The sequence below is a fragment of the Haliotis cracherodii genome, unplaced genomic scaffold (assembly GCF_022045235.1).
Source record: "Haliotis cracherodii isolate W230 unplaced genomic scaffold, xgHalCrac1.p SCAF_17, whole genome shotgun sequence".
NCBI classification, from domain to species: Eukaryota; Metazoa; Mollusca; class Gastropoda; order Lepetellida; family Haliotidae; genus Haliotis; species Haliotis cracherodii.
The window spans coordinates 2,389,894-2,407,498 of NW_027266272.1; the positions used below are offsets into that span (position 1 = coordinate 2,389,894).

The following is a 17,605-nucleotide window of genomic DNA, read 5'->3' on the forward strand; positions in this document are numbered from 1 at the left end:
CCCGTAGGGGTTCTGGGTGAAGAATATTAATGGGTCCCCAGAAACAATGCTTGCAACGAATTAGGCGACTACGTGGATCGGGTGGTTAGGGTGTCAGGCTAGGTGATTTGGTGGATTTTTAAGGTTGGTTTGTTCTTTAACGCCACACTCAGCAATATTCCAGCTATATGACGGCGGTCTGTAAATAATCGAGTCTGGACCAGGCATTCCAGTGATTAATATCATGAGCATTGACCCACGCAGTTGGGGATTTTTAAGGCGTCATATATCCCATTTGTGGGGATCGATACTCATGATTTCAATCACTGGATTGTCTGGCCCAGTATCAATTGACAGGTTGTCGATATAAATCTGGAATATTAGACAATCAATAAACATTATCTCACTCACTTTCATGATCATCGTCTTAACCTGTCGTGTTTTTGTACCCCCCCCCCCCCCCCCCCCCCCCCTCCCGAGACTAGGCGAGATTTGATGATGAGTATGATAAATTTAATGGTTACTGTTTGGATAGTGATGGAATTGCCCTGTCACGAAATGTCGAGCTAATTGATCATCTATGACGTCATGGATAGAATACGCTTTGGCTATGTTGTCCATTGTTCAAGGTCAGATTATGAACATGTTTAATTGTTTATCTAAAATAATGAAAAATCTACATAAAGCCTCTGTAATCCAATTAATCTCCAGTTCACTTAAACTTTTCCAAAAGACTGATAACCGTTTTGAACTACCTGTTTCTAAAAACATCACAATATGATTAATTCAAAAAAGGCTTTTAAAATTAATTATCACCGTACCTTTTCCTTTGAGAAAATATGTCATGTTTTGAAACTAATATGTCATTCTTATATAATTGTCTCGAAAATTATTGCGCTTTGATAAACTTAATTTCTATTCCAAAGACGTTTTAAAAATATCAATAATTATATCTATAGAATATAACAAGGTAACTGAAAATGCCAAACTGTAATAAATAAGTGTTGAAATTTATGTAAACAAATAACAGCGAAATGATTCATTACGAACTTAACAGTGCATGTACTTTTGTACAATGTACCTTTAGTGGTACAAAGGCGATATTTACGTCATTTTACAGGGATGTACACCAATTATAACGATAGAATTGTATAATTGTCATTCAATCAGAAGAATGCATCCAATTTCAACCTTGCATGCACCAATGAAATTAATTTGCATTACGCGCTGCCTGTCTCCGAAGCTGAAATAACCATTATCAATCAATAATTACATTAAATTCCTTGTTCCTTCATATCTTGCCCATATCATCATGCAGGGTTTCACCAGAGTTAAAAATAATTCTCAGTTTGTTTCTGCGTCTCTTTTAAAGATCTTGCCAAAAGATGTAAACTTGAAAAGGGAGAGTATAAAAAAGAAACCTATATATCTCTGAGTAATTATAAAATATCATTGGTAGAAGTTAATTCAGTTCGATTTTTTCTGAAATGGGAAATTTTAATATGATGTCCCATTTCAAGACACAATGGTCACTGTGTCGATGGCGGCAGGGGAACATAATATGGATGTTTAGCTTATGAATTTCGGTCTGAATGTCTGGCTTACATGTAGTTACCCGGAACTTTAGGAAATAAAACAATGTAGGCCCAGATCAAGTAGACTAAATTATACTTCTAAAGACATTATGTGAGTGAGTGGGTGAGTGAGTGAGGTTTACATCGCTTTTAGCAATATTCCAGCAATATCACGGCGGGGGACGCCAGAAATGGGCTTCACACATTGCACCCATGTAGGGAATCGTACCCGGGTCTTCGGCGTGACGAACGCTTTAACCCGAGGCTACCCGACCGCCCCCAAAGACATTATGTAAGTTTAGGGGTATCAAACCTGTAAAATCGCCCAGTTAACCACTGTCTATCCATCACGTACACGTAAGCTCACTTGTTTCTCATATGCCGAAGTTATTCCCGGCATAAACAAAATATGTTCTGATCTGTTCTGAATAACCGGCATCTAGTGTTCGCTGATAGACGTCCCGGATTCCGAGTGAGTGGGTTGGGTTTAACGCCGCTTTGAACAGTGAGTCAGTCACGCTGCATATCACAGTGCATCCGCTTAATGTCAGAGTGAGAGAGTGAGTATGGTTTTACGACGCTTTTGGAAAAAATCCAGCAATATCACGACCGGGGACACCAGAATGTGGGGAATCGTCGGGACTAGCGAACGCTGTGATGGAGGAGAAAAACTCAAAGTGATCCAGACACAATACGTTAATAGTTTCAAAGAAACCAACCGGTATGGTGCCAACAATCCAAGGTTCAACCTCAGGACAAAGCTTATAGATTGAAAACGCACTCAGAAAGTCCACGATTCACTCCCAAATTGTGTTTAAAATGTATCTTACAGAAAGAAAAACGTCAACAGCATAACGAAAAATGATTTCACTCTTTCAAAACCTTCATCGGTATACAATGCAAAACAGTGATTAAATATACTTATTTAGAAATCAACAAAGGATATATCACATTGATGCATTTATACAGTGACGTCACATGTATTGACGTAATGAAATATATCGTGTTTCTATAGAATTTAGAAATTAAATAACTTTAGAAACTATTTGTATATAAATACAAATTAATATTTTACATTAAATTATCTGTATTCTTGGCATTTGAATTAACGAAAATGTCAACTCGACATGGACAATTCACAATCACTATCAACAGCCACTATTTAATTGACCCGTGAACATCCGGGGTAGAATAGGTCTTCAGCAACCCATGCTTGCCGTAAGAGGCGACTGACGCTCTCTAAAAACAAGCGTTTGGTAGAGACATGTTGAACGAAGAACTTCAAGCTGAATGGGACAAGGCCAAACCAAGTAACACCAATCAAGCTGCTTCTCCGGCACCTACGTCAGAACAGAAAAAGGTGGATGACTCTTTACCCGACGGAAAGATCCAGCCCATAATTGAGGCGTATCGATCCTGTTTCTCAGAAGGACAACATGCGAGTACTGAGTAGTGACAGATCATAGGAACATGCTGTCGGTAGTCCATGATGTCTCCAAATCATTATTATCAAAACTCTGTACAGTTCCAAAAAAAATTGTAAACTTCATGTGAAAATGAAAAAAAAGGATTATACTAAATAGATTACCTGTAAAATGACTAGACTTTTGTCGTTTCATACTCTGTTATTTAATGACAGGTGCTGTCGGAATTATTTGCTATGGTGTACCCAGAAAAGGGGGAGGAACAGGCCAGACAAGATGTCTGCCAGAAGGTTGAATGGCTTCTGAGTCACGTGGTGAATACAACGAAGGCTGAACGTGAGCACTCTTATTACCATGTAGATAATGTCTCCCGACAAGCTTCACTTATCAAAAGTACTATACCCCCCCCACCCACCCCCCCACCCACCCACCCCCACCCCACACACACACACACACGCACGCACGCACGCACACACGCACGCACACACACCCCCCCACACACACCACACACACGCGCACACACACACACACACACACACACCCGTCAGCCTGTTTGGATATAATTTAGGGTGAATTAGTTATCAGACGAAATCATGTTCAACTTGAAACGGTTAATTCAGTCCCATATTCAGTAATTGAAATCGAAAACTCACCTGATTGAGTATCTCTACATGTTCTTAATTACGTCATAAAGATAATAACGACGTACATAACATTGTTATGGTCTGTGACGAGATCACCACCACACGATATATCGTTATTGTTCTTTCACTTCAAGTAAATGATAAATATGAACTATTGAAGTATGTTGATGCTCGACATTCCGTTAAATTTAAACTGTTATTACAAATCTTATTACAGAAAGATGACATAACAGAAATAGACTTACTGGTGGGCATGGAAAAGTATGTGGCAGTAGAAAAAGGACGAGCTCTGAAGTCCAAGTCAATCATTAGTGTCCATAACGTTCGTCTCTCAATTCCCCAAACAGTATGCTGAATAATAAGGTAATTTGGGGTCATAAGGATTCTTAAGGATTGGCAAGGATAACTTGCCAAGCTCATCTATCTTGGAAGCAGCACGCCTACAGTGGACCTAAAGGGACAAAATGGATCAGTTTCGTGAAACGTCTCCCCCCCGGACTCACCTTAGAATCATGTTCTATTGAAGACCCGACTGTCTTACTGGCTCAGTCGTCAGTGTTTATCATTGAACATGTATTCTTACATAAACATGTACACGTGTCTATAAAGTGTTACAGTTTTACATTTTTTGTGTTTATTCATAAACGTCTTTAATTTTAACACGTATGTTTATAAACATACACGTGGACGTGTCTATAAAGTGTTGCAGCATCAGTGTGTATTTGAAACAGAAACACTTGTTTTTAGTGTGCCGGATCGGGTGGTCAGGCTCGCTGACGTGGTTAATATATGTGATCGTATCCCGATTGTGTAGCTCGATGCTCATGATATCAATCACTGTATTATCTGGTCCAGACTCGATTATTTACAGACCGCCGTCATATAGCTGGAATACTGCTAATTGTTTACACATAGATCTAGGCTGGAAACGGACACCAGACTGTGGAGCACCCAGCAACCGTGAGTGAGTATGGTTTTACGCCACTTTTAGCAATATTCCAGCAATATCACGGCGGGGGACACCAGAAATGGTCTTCACACATTGTATCCATGTCAGGAATCAAACCCGTGTCTTCCGCGTGACGAGCGAACGTTTTAACCACTAGGTTACCCGACCGCAATCTAGGCTGCAACCGTGATTACAAGGAATAGCATACGCACGAACGCACACACACACACACACACACACACACACACACACACACACACGCACGCACGCGCGCGCTCAAATATTTGGGCATTAATTAAGCAGCACCTGATTTAAAATCCAACTGCGATAAATAATGGCATTCCCTATCTGAACCTACTCGAACACCTTGGGGACCACCTTGGCATCAGTCAGAGAGATAGATACTCCAGATACTGATTGCAGAGTCAGTGGTGATTCATGGGTTCACATTAACCGTTTATCACTGCTTCATGTGAAAGTCTGTTTCATGGGATGGGCTAATACTAATACTTATTGAAATGTTATTTGTAATGCCAGGCGTTGTCAGATTTCTACTCTTTTGTCGTGTTTCCAACACTGAATCACACCAGTCATTTTTCAGTTAAACATATCCGAAAAGGGGTTGGTGCTAAATTAATGCTCATGTGTATAAGTATATGAAAATATTACAATTAAATATCACAATATACATAGACGATGACCGATGACCACGCTTCACACGTAATACGCCTGGCCCCGGGCGGTTCTTAAGTACAGTCAAGTTCTCGTTAATCCGACACTCGTTAATCCGACAATCGGCTTTATCCGACAGTAATGATGGGAACCGATTAAATCAGTGCTATTTAGACCCGTTAATCCGACAGTCTCGCACTCCGACTCCGATACACCTAATTTACAATGAATTACCCAAATCGCTCATTAATTAGTCTCGTAAATCCGACACAGTGATCAGCGTACTCCGTGGTCATCTGCCCGTGAGTACACAGCCCCGTGTTTTGATGCGAGACAAGCGTCGAGTAGCTGCGTATTTCAACGGCTGCAGAGAAAAACTTGCTTAACATTAAACATGCAGTTACTGCTTTTCTCGCAGCACACAAAGTCAGCGATCTAACCCACTCAGCCACCGAGGCTTCCACAAAAATGAAAGTCCGACAACTGGTAGTCTAGATCACGTACTTTGAGTACCCCTCTGACAGGTGTACAGATTCTCGTACTTTTGGGGGTTGAGTCCCTGAGTGGGTTAGATCGCTGACTTTGTGTGCTGGCGATTAGGTGCCTCACTCTGGCAAGTGTGGGTTCGACTCCCGGACGGGACTTAACTAAAAAAAGTACGAGAATCTGAACTTTACTTAGAGAGTGTTATCCCAAATATAACATTTGTTACATTTGACCACTTTCTAAATGGCATTGTGTATTCATATTTTGAATTAGTCATACATTGTGTTAAACTTTAGAGGTTGCAGGATCAGAAAATAAATTCCGCTAACAATGTAACATAACAATATGAATATTGCCCTTTTCCTCTTTTTTCTTAATATAAACATCATATAATCATATGCAACCAACAATGTCGGATTAACGGGACTTGACTGTAGAACGTTATATTGCTAAAGAGACATCGACGTGAACGGAAGAATCCATTTCCACTGAACAGGGGAGTGTGCTGGAGTGTGACGCGGTGCACGTGAAGTCCATGCACGTGAGAGTTATGGACCAGGAACACCCACATTTGAATATCAAATAGTCCCGGGAAAGCCGAACTCATATTTCGAGGAATCCTGCTGTTGGTACTGTGAGCGTCAAATCGATGGATATGATTTGTTTGTTTTGTTTGTTTGTTGAACGCCGCACTCAGCTATCCAAGCTACGTGACGGCTGTCTGTAAATAACCTGGACCAGACAATCCAGTGATTGACAGCAGAAGCATCGATCCACGCAATTGAGATCGATGACATGCTTCAACCAAGTCAGCGAGCCTGACCACTCGATCCCGTTAGTCGCCTCTTACCGATGGATGTGAACGAGGCATACAGAAATACATTATACATAAAATAGAAATACAATTAATTTAAACAGATCACGATGTTAAAAATATATATTCTAATTAGCGGTGAGTCTACGCACGATGTGGATGTGTTCACAAATGAAGCGCCTGTGTCATCAAGACCACACAAGATCACAAACTTTTCAAAGTCGAGGTTATCTTTAAAATATAGTTAAATATAAACTAAGTGATATCCAGTTGCAATCCTGGATAGCTGCAAGAGATACATCTTCCAAAGGAGCCATCATTATCGTAACAAATGACTGTCTAAGTTTTTTAAAAACTATTTAATTAATACTGATGGAAACGTTTGGAGAATTTAACTCAAATTCAGAACATCGAATAATAATTTACCACTTGAAACATTCTTAAGAATTAAAACACATCTGTGACGTCATTCTATTTTTTGAACGCTCCATTATTTTTCAGGAATGGAGAGTTGCTTGTCAACTGTACATTATTTTGAAGCAGCATTTGAATTTTTCAAATATTTTCAACTACAGAATATTTTGTCAAAGTGTAAAAGTAGGGATGAGTTTTAAGTTGGGGAATATCTACTCCATTATTTATAAGGAATGGAGAGTTACTCGGACATTCCGCTGTACGGATAATCCCCTTATCTGAAATAAGATGCCCACTCTACCGATTGTAGGACACAGCTGATGATTTTCACTATTTGTTTACGTGTCCTTTATTTGAAAAAGACAACTCATTCATAATATTGTTATATTAAACCTAATATGTTTAACATTAATTTACTTTTAATCGCTCAGGAAACATTGAGAAAACTATGGCGACTAGAAAACTAAGTTGTGTAAAGTTATCATTACAGTTTAAACCGGGAAAGAATACTTCATAAATGTTTGTAAAATTTTCAGTTGTGTTCAGTACGTAATCCGACTGCTCGGAAAAGATGTTGAAATATTGTTTTCAGTTCAGTCGAAACTACTTCACTTGGACTGAACACTGATATCAGTATGAACATTTTAACAGTTTAAACATTTTAACTTAACATGCATTAATAAAACATAAACTACGGTAATGAAATTCATGAGCCGTACTCCTTTGTACTCGTTCTATTTGCCTGGTACCGGGAGCGCCAAATCCGTGTCAATGAACCGTGTCTGAGCCCTCACTGGTCCCGGGAGCGCCAAATCCAGTGTCAATGAACCGTGTCTGAGCCCTCACTGATCCCGGGAGCGCTACATCCCGTGTCAATGAACCGTGTCTGAGCCCTCACTGGTCCCGTGAGCGCCAAATCCAGTGTCAATGAACCGTGCTTTTGTTACCAGTTTGACAGATTATGCAGATCAATGAGTTCAAGTGTCATGTCTTGAGTGTCCTCAAGTTGGTTTTGTGTACCCTAGGCCTACAAACGCAGCCCGAGTAAGTTTTTAACCATATACAGATTTGTTCCCATCTTATTAAGGAATCATGTCGGGTAATACTGAGCTAAAAAGCAAGCAGAACGTATTAGGATTCAGTAAAAAGATTTGCTGAGAAGAAGTGTGTGAGAGCGTGCGTGCGTGCGCCCAGTATTATGCGTGCGTGCGCCAAGTATTATGAGTGGGGGGGCTAATTATTATGAGTGGGGGACCGAATATTATTGGAGGGGGACCGGATATTATGAGTGGGGGACCGACTATTATGGGTGGGGGACCGAATATTATGGGTGGGGGACCGACTATTATGAGTGGGGGACCGACTATTATGGGTGGGGGACCGAATATTATGGGTGGGGGACCGAATATCATGAGTGGGGGACCGAATATTATGAGTGGGGGCCGAATATTATGGGTGGGGGACCGAATATTATGGGTGGGGGACCGAATACTATGGGTGGGGGACCCAATATTATGAGTGGGGGACCGAATATTATGGGTGGGGGACCGAAAATTATGTGTGGGGGACCCAATATTATGAGTGAGGGGGGGGGGGGGGGGGGGGGGGACCCAATATTATGGGTGGGGGACCCAATATTATGGGTGGGGGACCCAATATTATGAGTGGGGGAGCCTTTCCTTACCTTTGCAGAACATAGATACAATGTTTAATAATATATGTATTTCGAGAAGGTTTTTAATTGAAATTAACATATCGACATATTGATTATCTCTTTGACTATCATATGAGCTATTTCTTATATACTGTGTGCATTGGGCACAACATATCAACATACAAAAAAAGTCAAATTAAAATGGGATGTTGATTTCTCTAATAAAAATCACGTGAACATAATGCCATGTTTAATGGGACCATACTAAACACTGGTACTCAGAGGAAATCAGCTTTATCCAATCTTTTTTATTCTACTTGTTCATGCCATAGTTGCATCACAGTATGAAATACACATGTGGTTTGTGCACAACGCAAGATGCAAGAAATCACCTGATAAACGATTTATACACTTCTTTTGAAATTTTCATTTCATTTCATAACTGCGAATGGTGCATTAGCTTCTACATCGTGTCATCTAAGGTTGTGGCTATAACATCCCCATCTCGTATCCTCCAACTGTATTCCAGTACATATTAGCCAATATATTCTCTTCAGTGTCTCGACACATTGGTTAAACTTGATATTGTCACGAAAATCTGTGGATTATCTACCATATCTTTATACCTGTATTCATGGTCGATACGACCTTTCACTTGTGAAATACCAAAGGTCTCGTGGCGTTAGTTTGTGGAAAATATGGCACAGCCACAAGATTTACATTTAATTTATGGACTAAAATGTGAATTGTTAAATTTGAAATGACCCACACAGGTGGAGAAGTGAAATCAAAGTTTCCAGAGAAACCAAAAGAAAAATCTTAAAATATTGCTTAGACAGCAAAAATATAACACAGAATAGAATTTCAGGACTGTTTGTTTGTTTGTTTGTTTGTTTGTTTGTGTGTTGTCTAACGACGCACTCAGCAATATTCCAGCTATATGACGTCGGACTGTAAATAATTGAGTCTGGACTAGACAATCAAGTGATTTACATCATGAGCTTCGATCCACGCTATTGGGATACGATGACATTCATCAACCAAGTTAGCGAGCCTGACCACCAGATCCCGTTAGTCGCCTTTTACGACAAGCATAGTCGCCTTTTACGACAAGCATAGTCGCCTTTTACGGCAAGCATAGGTTGCTGAAGACCTATTCTACCACGGATCTTCACGGGTCTTCAGGACTGGCTACAATGAGGTACTACAATGGTAGGGCTAAAATGAGGAACTACAATGAGGAACTACAATGGTAGGGCTACAATGGTAGCGCTACAATGATCAACTACAATGTCATGGCTACAATGAGGAACAACGATGAGGAACTACAATGGTAGGGCTACAATGAGGAACTACAATGAGGAACTACAATGTCAGGGCTACAATGAGGAACAACGATGAGGAACTACAATGGTAGGGCTACAATGAGGGACTACAATGTCAGGGCTACAATGAGGAACAACGATGAGGAACTACAATGGTAGGGCTACAATGAGGAACAACAATGAGGAACTACAATGTCAGGGCTACAATGAGGAACAACGATGAGGAACTACAATGGTAGGGCTACAATGAGGGACTACAATGTCAGGGCTACAATGAGGAACAACGATGAGGAACTACAATGGTAGAGCTACAATGAGGAACTACAATGGTAGGGCTACAATGAGGGACTACAATGTCAGGGCTACAATGAGGAACAACGATGAGGAACTACAATGGTAGAGCTACAATGAGGAACTACAATGTCAGGGCTACAATGAGGAACAACAATGAGGAACTACAATGGTAGAGCTACAATGAGGGACTACAATGTCTGGGCTACAATGAGGAACAACGATGAGGAACTACAATGGTAGAGCTACAATGAGGAACTACAATGTCAGGGCTACAATGAGGAACAACGATGAGGAACTACAATGGTAGGGCTACAATGAGGAACAACAATGAGGAACTACAATGGTAGAGCTACAATGAGGGACTACAATGTCTGGGCTACAATGAGGAACAACGATGAGGAACTACAATGGTAGAGCTACAATGAGGAAATACAATGAGGAACTACAATGGTAGAGCTGCATTGATGAACTACAATGTTAGGGCTACAATGAGGAACTACAATGTCAGGGTTACAATGAGGAACTACAATGGTAGAGCTACAATGAGGAACTACAATGTTAGGGCTACAATGAGGAACTACAATGTCAGGGCTACAATGAGGAACTACAATGGTAGAGCTACAATGAGGAACTACAATGTCAGGGCTACAATGAGGAACTACAATGAGGAACTACAATGGTAGAGCTGCAATGATGAACTACAATGTCATGGCTACAATGAGGAACTACAATGGTAGTGCTACAATGGTAGAGCTACAATGATGAACTACAATGTCAGAGCTACAATGAGGAACTACAATGGTAGGGCTACAATGGTAGAGCTACAATGATGAACTACAATGTCAGAGCTACAATGAGGAACAACAATGAGGAACTACAATGTCAGGGCTACAATGAGGAACTACAATGGTAGAGCTACAATGATCAACTACAATGATAGAGCTACAATGATGAACTACAATGTCAGGGCTACAATGAGGAACTACAATGATCAACTACAATGATAGAGCTACAATGATGAACTACAATGTCAGGGCTACAATGAGGAACTACAATGATCAACTACAATGATAGAGATACAATGAGGAACTACAATGTCAGGGCTACATTGAGGAACAACAATGAGGAACTACAATATCAGGGCTACAATGAGGAACTACACTGTCAGGGCTACAATGAGGAACTGCAATGTCAGGGCTACAATGAGGAACTACAATGTCAGGGCTACATTGAGGAACAACAATGAGGAACTACAATATCAGGGCTACAATGAGGAACTACACTGTCAGGGCTACAATGAGGAACTACAATGTCAGGGCTACAATGAGGAACTATAATGTCAGGGCTACAATGAGGAAATACAATGGTAGAGCTACAATGAGGAACTACAATGGTAGGGCTACAATGGTAGAGCTACAATGATCAACTACAATGGTAGAGCTACAATGATCAACTACAATGTCAGAGCTACAATGAGGAACAACAATGAGGAACTACAATGTCAGGGCTAATATGAGGAACTACAATATCAGGGCTACAATGAGGAACTACACTGTCAGGGCTACAATGAGGAACTACAATGTCAGGGCTACAATGAGGAACTACAATGTCAGGGCTACAACGAGGAACTACAATGTCAGGGTTACAATAAGGAACTACAATGTCAGGGTTACAATAAGGAACTACAATGAGGAACTACAATGGTAGAGCTACAATGAGGAATTACAATGCCAGGGCTACAATGAGGAACTACAATATCAGGGCTACAATGAGGAATTACAATATCAGGGCTACAATGAGGAACTACAATATCAGGGCTACAATGAGGAACTACAATGTCAGGGCTACAACGAGGAACTACAATGTCAGGGTTACAATGAGGAACTACAATGAGGAACTACAATGGTAGAGCTACAATATCAGGGCTACAATGAGGAACTACAATGTCAGGGCTACAACGAGGAACTACAATGTCAGGGTTACAATGAGGAACTACAATGAGGAACTACAATGGTAGAGCTACAATGAGGAATTACAATGTCAGGGCTACAATGAGGAACTACAATGAGGAACTACAATATCAGGGCTACAATGAGGAACTACAATATCAGGGCTACAATGAGGAACTACAGTGTCGGGGCTACAATGAGGAACTATAATATCAGGGCTGCAATGAGGAGCTACAATATCAGTGTTACAATGAGGAACTACAATGTCAGGGCTACAATGAGGAACTACAATATCAGGGCTACAATGAGGAACTACAATGTCAGGGCTACAATGAGGAACTACAATATCAGGGCTACAATGAGGAACTACAATATCAGGGCTACAATGAGGAACTACAATATCAGGGCTACAATGAGGAACTACAATATCAGGGCTACAATGAGGAATTACAATATCAGGGCTACAATGAGGAACTACAATATCAGGGCTACAATGAGGAACTACAATGTTAGGGCTACAACGAAGAACTACAATATCAGGGCTACAATGAGGAACTACAGTGTCGGGGCTACAATGAGGAACTACAATATCAGGGCTACAACGAGGAACTACAATATCAGGGCTACAATGAGGAACTACAATGTTAGGGCTACAATGAGGAACTACAATATCAGGGCTACAATGAGGAACTACAATGTCAGGGCTACAACGAGGAACTACTATATCGGGGCTACAACGAGGAACTACAATATCAGGGCTACAATGAGGAACTACAATATCAGGGCTACAACGAAGAACTACAATGTCAGGGCTACAACGAAGAACTACAATGTCAGGGCTACAACGAGGAACTACTATATCGGGGCTACAATGAGGAACTATAATATCAGGGCTACAATGAGGAACTACAATATCAGGGCTACAATGAGGAACTACAATGAGGAACTACAATGTCAAGGCTACAATGAGGAACTACAATGAGGAACTACAATGAGGAACATTGAAGACTACTGCACTCAGATTCAAGTGTTTCTCTTCCACAAGACTCACCCGTCTTAGCCTGGCTTTACTAAAATGGTAGGTTGTACTGGCTTTACTAAAATGGTAGGTTGTACTGGCTTTACTAAACAGGTAGGTTGTACTGGCTTTACTAAACAGGTAGGTTGTACTGGCTTTACTAAACAGGTAGGTTGTACTGGCTTTACTAAAAAGGTAGGTTGTACTGGCTTTACTAAAAAGGTTGGTTGTACTGGCTTTACTAAAATGGTAGGTTGTACTGGCTTTACTAAAAAGGTAGGTTGTACTGGCTTTATAATTTGATCATATACCCCCAAAAAGAAAAAAAAAACAACTCCGCATAGGTGGCAATCCATTTTCAGAAGTAAATGTCGTGGTTGGGACTATTCCACGTTGACTAGCTACATGAAATAAAGTCTTAGTACTTAGAAAGTTTCATTTTATGGTTTTATTGCATTTCATAGATTTAACATAGATGACCTTTGAAATTTGAATTATTCATTTTCGTGGGAAACTGAAAATAACAGTTAACTAAGTGAGTTTTGAAACTCTACTACTACTACTACTACTACTACTACTACTACTACTACTACTACTACTTGGATGAAGTCGTCTAGCCTGAAAAGTGAAACAGAAGGTTTTCTGTTTGCTGCTCAGGACCAGCCACTTCCCACTCGAAACCGTCAATGTGTGATTTTGCATCAAAATGTAAATATGAAATGTAGATTATGTAATGAATTTAATGAGACTGTCCAACACATTGTTAGTGGATGCCCAGCTTTGGCATAAACACAGTATCTTAAACGACGTGATGGTTTAGCTCGATCATTTTATTACCGTCTTCGCCATGCTTGTGGTTTTGAGAGAGAGGTCCACCCATGGTACGACCCGGAATATGTAGAGAGAGGGTCATGGAAAATGATAAATACAAAATTCTTTGGAACAGGCCCATTACAGCCTCAGACATATCCAGGCCAACAAACCTGATCTTGTCCTGTTTCATACATCCAATGAAATCATTTATATCATTGAATTTTCTGTCCCTTTTGACACTAGTGTGATTGACAAGATTCAGGAAAAACATGGCAAATATGCGGACCTCGCTTTCGAAATCTCACCCTTTCATCCCAAGTACCAAGTTGTCCGACCCCCTATTGTTCTCAGTGCCTTAGGTTTGGTACCTCCCAATCTGTTGACTGACATCGGGAGAGTACCCGGGTTTTCTACCAGGAATACAGCCCTTCTGACATCTGGGTAATGCAGAAGGCTGCAGTGTTGGGAAGTCTTCACATTCTCTGAAAAGTTCCGGGTGGGATTGACTAGGCAGCGCCTTCTGGGAGAAGTCCCATTCGCTGTCTGGGCTGCGTGTAGATCTGCCAGGTCACCTAAACCCTCTTTGCTGCATTTTTATATTTTAATCTGTAACTACTACTACTACTACTACTACTACTACTACTACTACTACTACTACTACTACTACTACTACTACTACTACTACTACTACTTTTGATGATGATGATGTGACAAGAGTATATTCACTAACATAAAGAATCACAAAACATTCATAGTTCAGTTATATTTATGACGTATGTTATAATATTTTTTGTGACAATGTTCTCCAAAACCTTCGTAAAAGCACGACTGCATGTTTCAGTTCATTTCATACCATGAGATTGTAATCTGTAGAATGTTCAAGTTCAGACCCAAGCATCTAGCAATGTCTAAGTATAAAATGTCTATTTTGTTATGGCAAGGGAGAATAAGTTCTGTGCTACTGATATTGATATGTTAACAGTGCGACGTTAAACAACAAATAATAGTTTCTAGAAGATGAAGATACGACGTTTAGGCCAATGCCGGCTGACGAACGGGCGGATGGCGAACGAAGACCCATGACACAGGCTCACAATCACTTTGTTATAATCAGCTTACTGTGAAGAAACACGAACAGAAATACAAACAGTAACATCATTCATTTAACATACCCTGTCAAAAATTGCCAGACTTTCTCACAAATGGCGTCCCTTCTGTTCACCTTCCCAGAATTCAACAGTTATAGCATGTTCTTCCACACTGAATCATCGGACATATCACGATGTCATTGGTCTGCCTCGGGGGAGACAGAGGGGGGACTCAGGGGCAGATCATTCTGGAGGGGAGATCCTAACGGGAGACGAGCACACGGAGCATTAAGGGGAAGGAATCCTAAAAGGAGACGAGCACAGGGATCATTAAGGGGAAGGAATCCTAACGGGAGACAAGCACACGGAGCATTTTGGAGGACAGGAATCTTAACGGGAGATGAGCACACGGAGCAGTTTGGAGGGAAGGTATCCTAACGGGAGACGAGCACACGGAGCATTTTGGAGGACAGGAATCCTAACGGGAGACGAGACACGGAGCATTTTGGAGGGAAGGTATCCTAACGGGAGATGAGCACAGCGAGCATTCTTGTGGCAATAATTCTAACGGGAGACGAGACACGGAGCATTTTGGAGAGCAGGAATCCTAACGGGAGACAAGTGCACGGAGCATTTTGGAGGACAGGAATCCTAACGGGAGACGAGCATACGGAGCATTTTGGAGAGCAGGAATCCTAACAGGAGACGAGACACGGATCATTTTGGCAGGAATCCTAACGGGAGACATACACAGAGAGCATTCTGGGGGCAAGACTCCTAACGCAGTGCATTTAGGGGCAGGAATCCTAACGGGGAGACAAGCACACGGGGCATTCTGGGGGGCCAGAATTTTAACGGAAGACAAGCACACGGAGCATTTTGGGGAAGGAATCCTAACGGGGAGACAAGCACACTGATGTTACTAGTCATAATCGCGAATGAGTTCGAAAACGTGAAGGTGAGGTGAAATGGGGTTTAGCGATACCATGCCGCAGTTTAACATGAATACCCCACTCAGACACAGTATACTGACTCCGAACCGACCAGTCCTTGTTTTAGCCCCTTAATGTCGAGCGCCAGACAGGGTAACAACAAGTACCATCTTTTAACGTCTTTTGGTATGACGCGGCCAGGGATCATGAATGAAAGTATGGATGCTTATGAAAGAGATACTTGTCAAGACTGAATTCAAAAATTGGTCCGATAAATTATTTATTCACAGAGTTACTCATATCTCATTAAAATCAGATCTTAGTTCTCGCTATCGCTAAACAAAGATCTGAGGACATCCCATAATGTGTCACATCAGAACGACCTTTCATCCGACCAATCAAAGTGTCGCTTACCAGATCATGAAAGTGACAGACAGAATGTGCTTTCTAATCATGCCACCTCGAAAACGTTAACACGGGGTATTCCGAACGACAGTTACGGCCCGTACGACTGATTCCGTCAAAATTATCGTCTGTCTCTCGCTTCCGTGGGATAAATATTTGAACGGAGGAGGCGTTGCACATTATGTGGGAAAGCACTGCTATACAATCTCAGCTATATATTAGACATTCCAGAATGTTCGTTTGTTCAGTTTTCAAAAGTTTAATCGAGAACTGTGTCAACATATTTTTTCAAGCGTAGTCTGTCATGGAAGTCGCCAGGTTGAAACGAGTGCCGTAAAGCTCGAGAATGCTGCTTTATAAATTGGCTAATGTCGACTTCTTGTTAGTCATTTCAGTGGTCGGTCAAAGTTTGCGAAAGGTCGTTCTGACGTGACCCGTAATGGGATGTCCTCAGATCTTTGTTTAGCGGCAGCTAGAATTGAGATCTGATTTTAATGAGAGTTACGGCCCTTGATCCATGTTATTTTACTCAATGCATAGTGTGTGCAATGGGGACAAGTTTTCTCAGCAATTACTGAAGCTACATGAATGTACGTTTGCATGCTGATCTAAGAGATACCTGTCAAGACTCTTTTCAGAGAAGGGTCCTTTTGTGTGTATTAATTTCTCATTTAATCATTTTGTGAGATGACATAAAGCAACCCAAGTGCCTATTTCTTATTAAGACTCTTTTTTATGCAAACCGAATTCTAATGTGCTCCATGGCAGGAAATAATGGTTACGCTTTTTTCTTGTTTGTTAATAGTTTTTAAAAAATAATATGTTCTATTAATCATGGAATAATACGATCCATGCTTGTTCTAGGCACATCCCGTACAAAGAGTTTAAAAGTCTGCTAGAACCAGAAAATTACAATTCCCTTTTGGCAGAAATGAACTATCGAAATCTTATGATAAAGCAGCAATATCGCGGCGGGGGACACCAGAAATGTACCCATTTCGGGATTCGAACCCGGGTCCTCGGCGTTACGATCGAACGCTTTAACCACTTGGCTACCCGATCGCTCCTACAGCTAGGGAAGAAGACGTATTTATGAAACGCCCGTGAATCTGTAAAATTGTATCTCACGTTACCATATTTTCATGTACCACACCATTTCAGTGTATGTATT

General features: G+C 41.0%; 1 protein-coding gene across 3 annotated transcripts in view; it reads right to left on the reverse strand.

The window, feature by feature from the left end:
- The window catches only part of LOC139464825 (insulin-like growth factor 2 mRNA-binding protein 2), a 76,403-nt gene that overhangs the window by 41,016 nt on the left and 17,782 nt on the right, over positions 1–17,605 (reverse strand). The window lies entirely within an intron of this gene.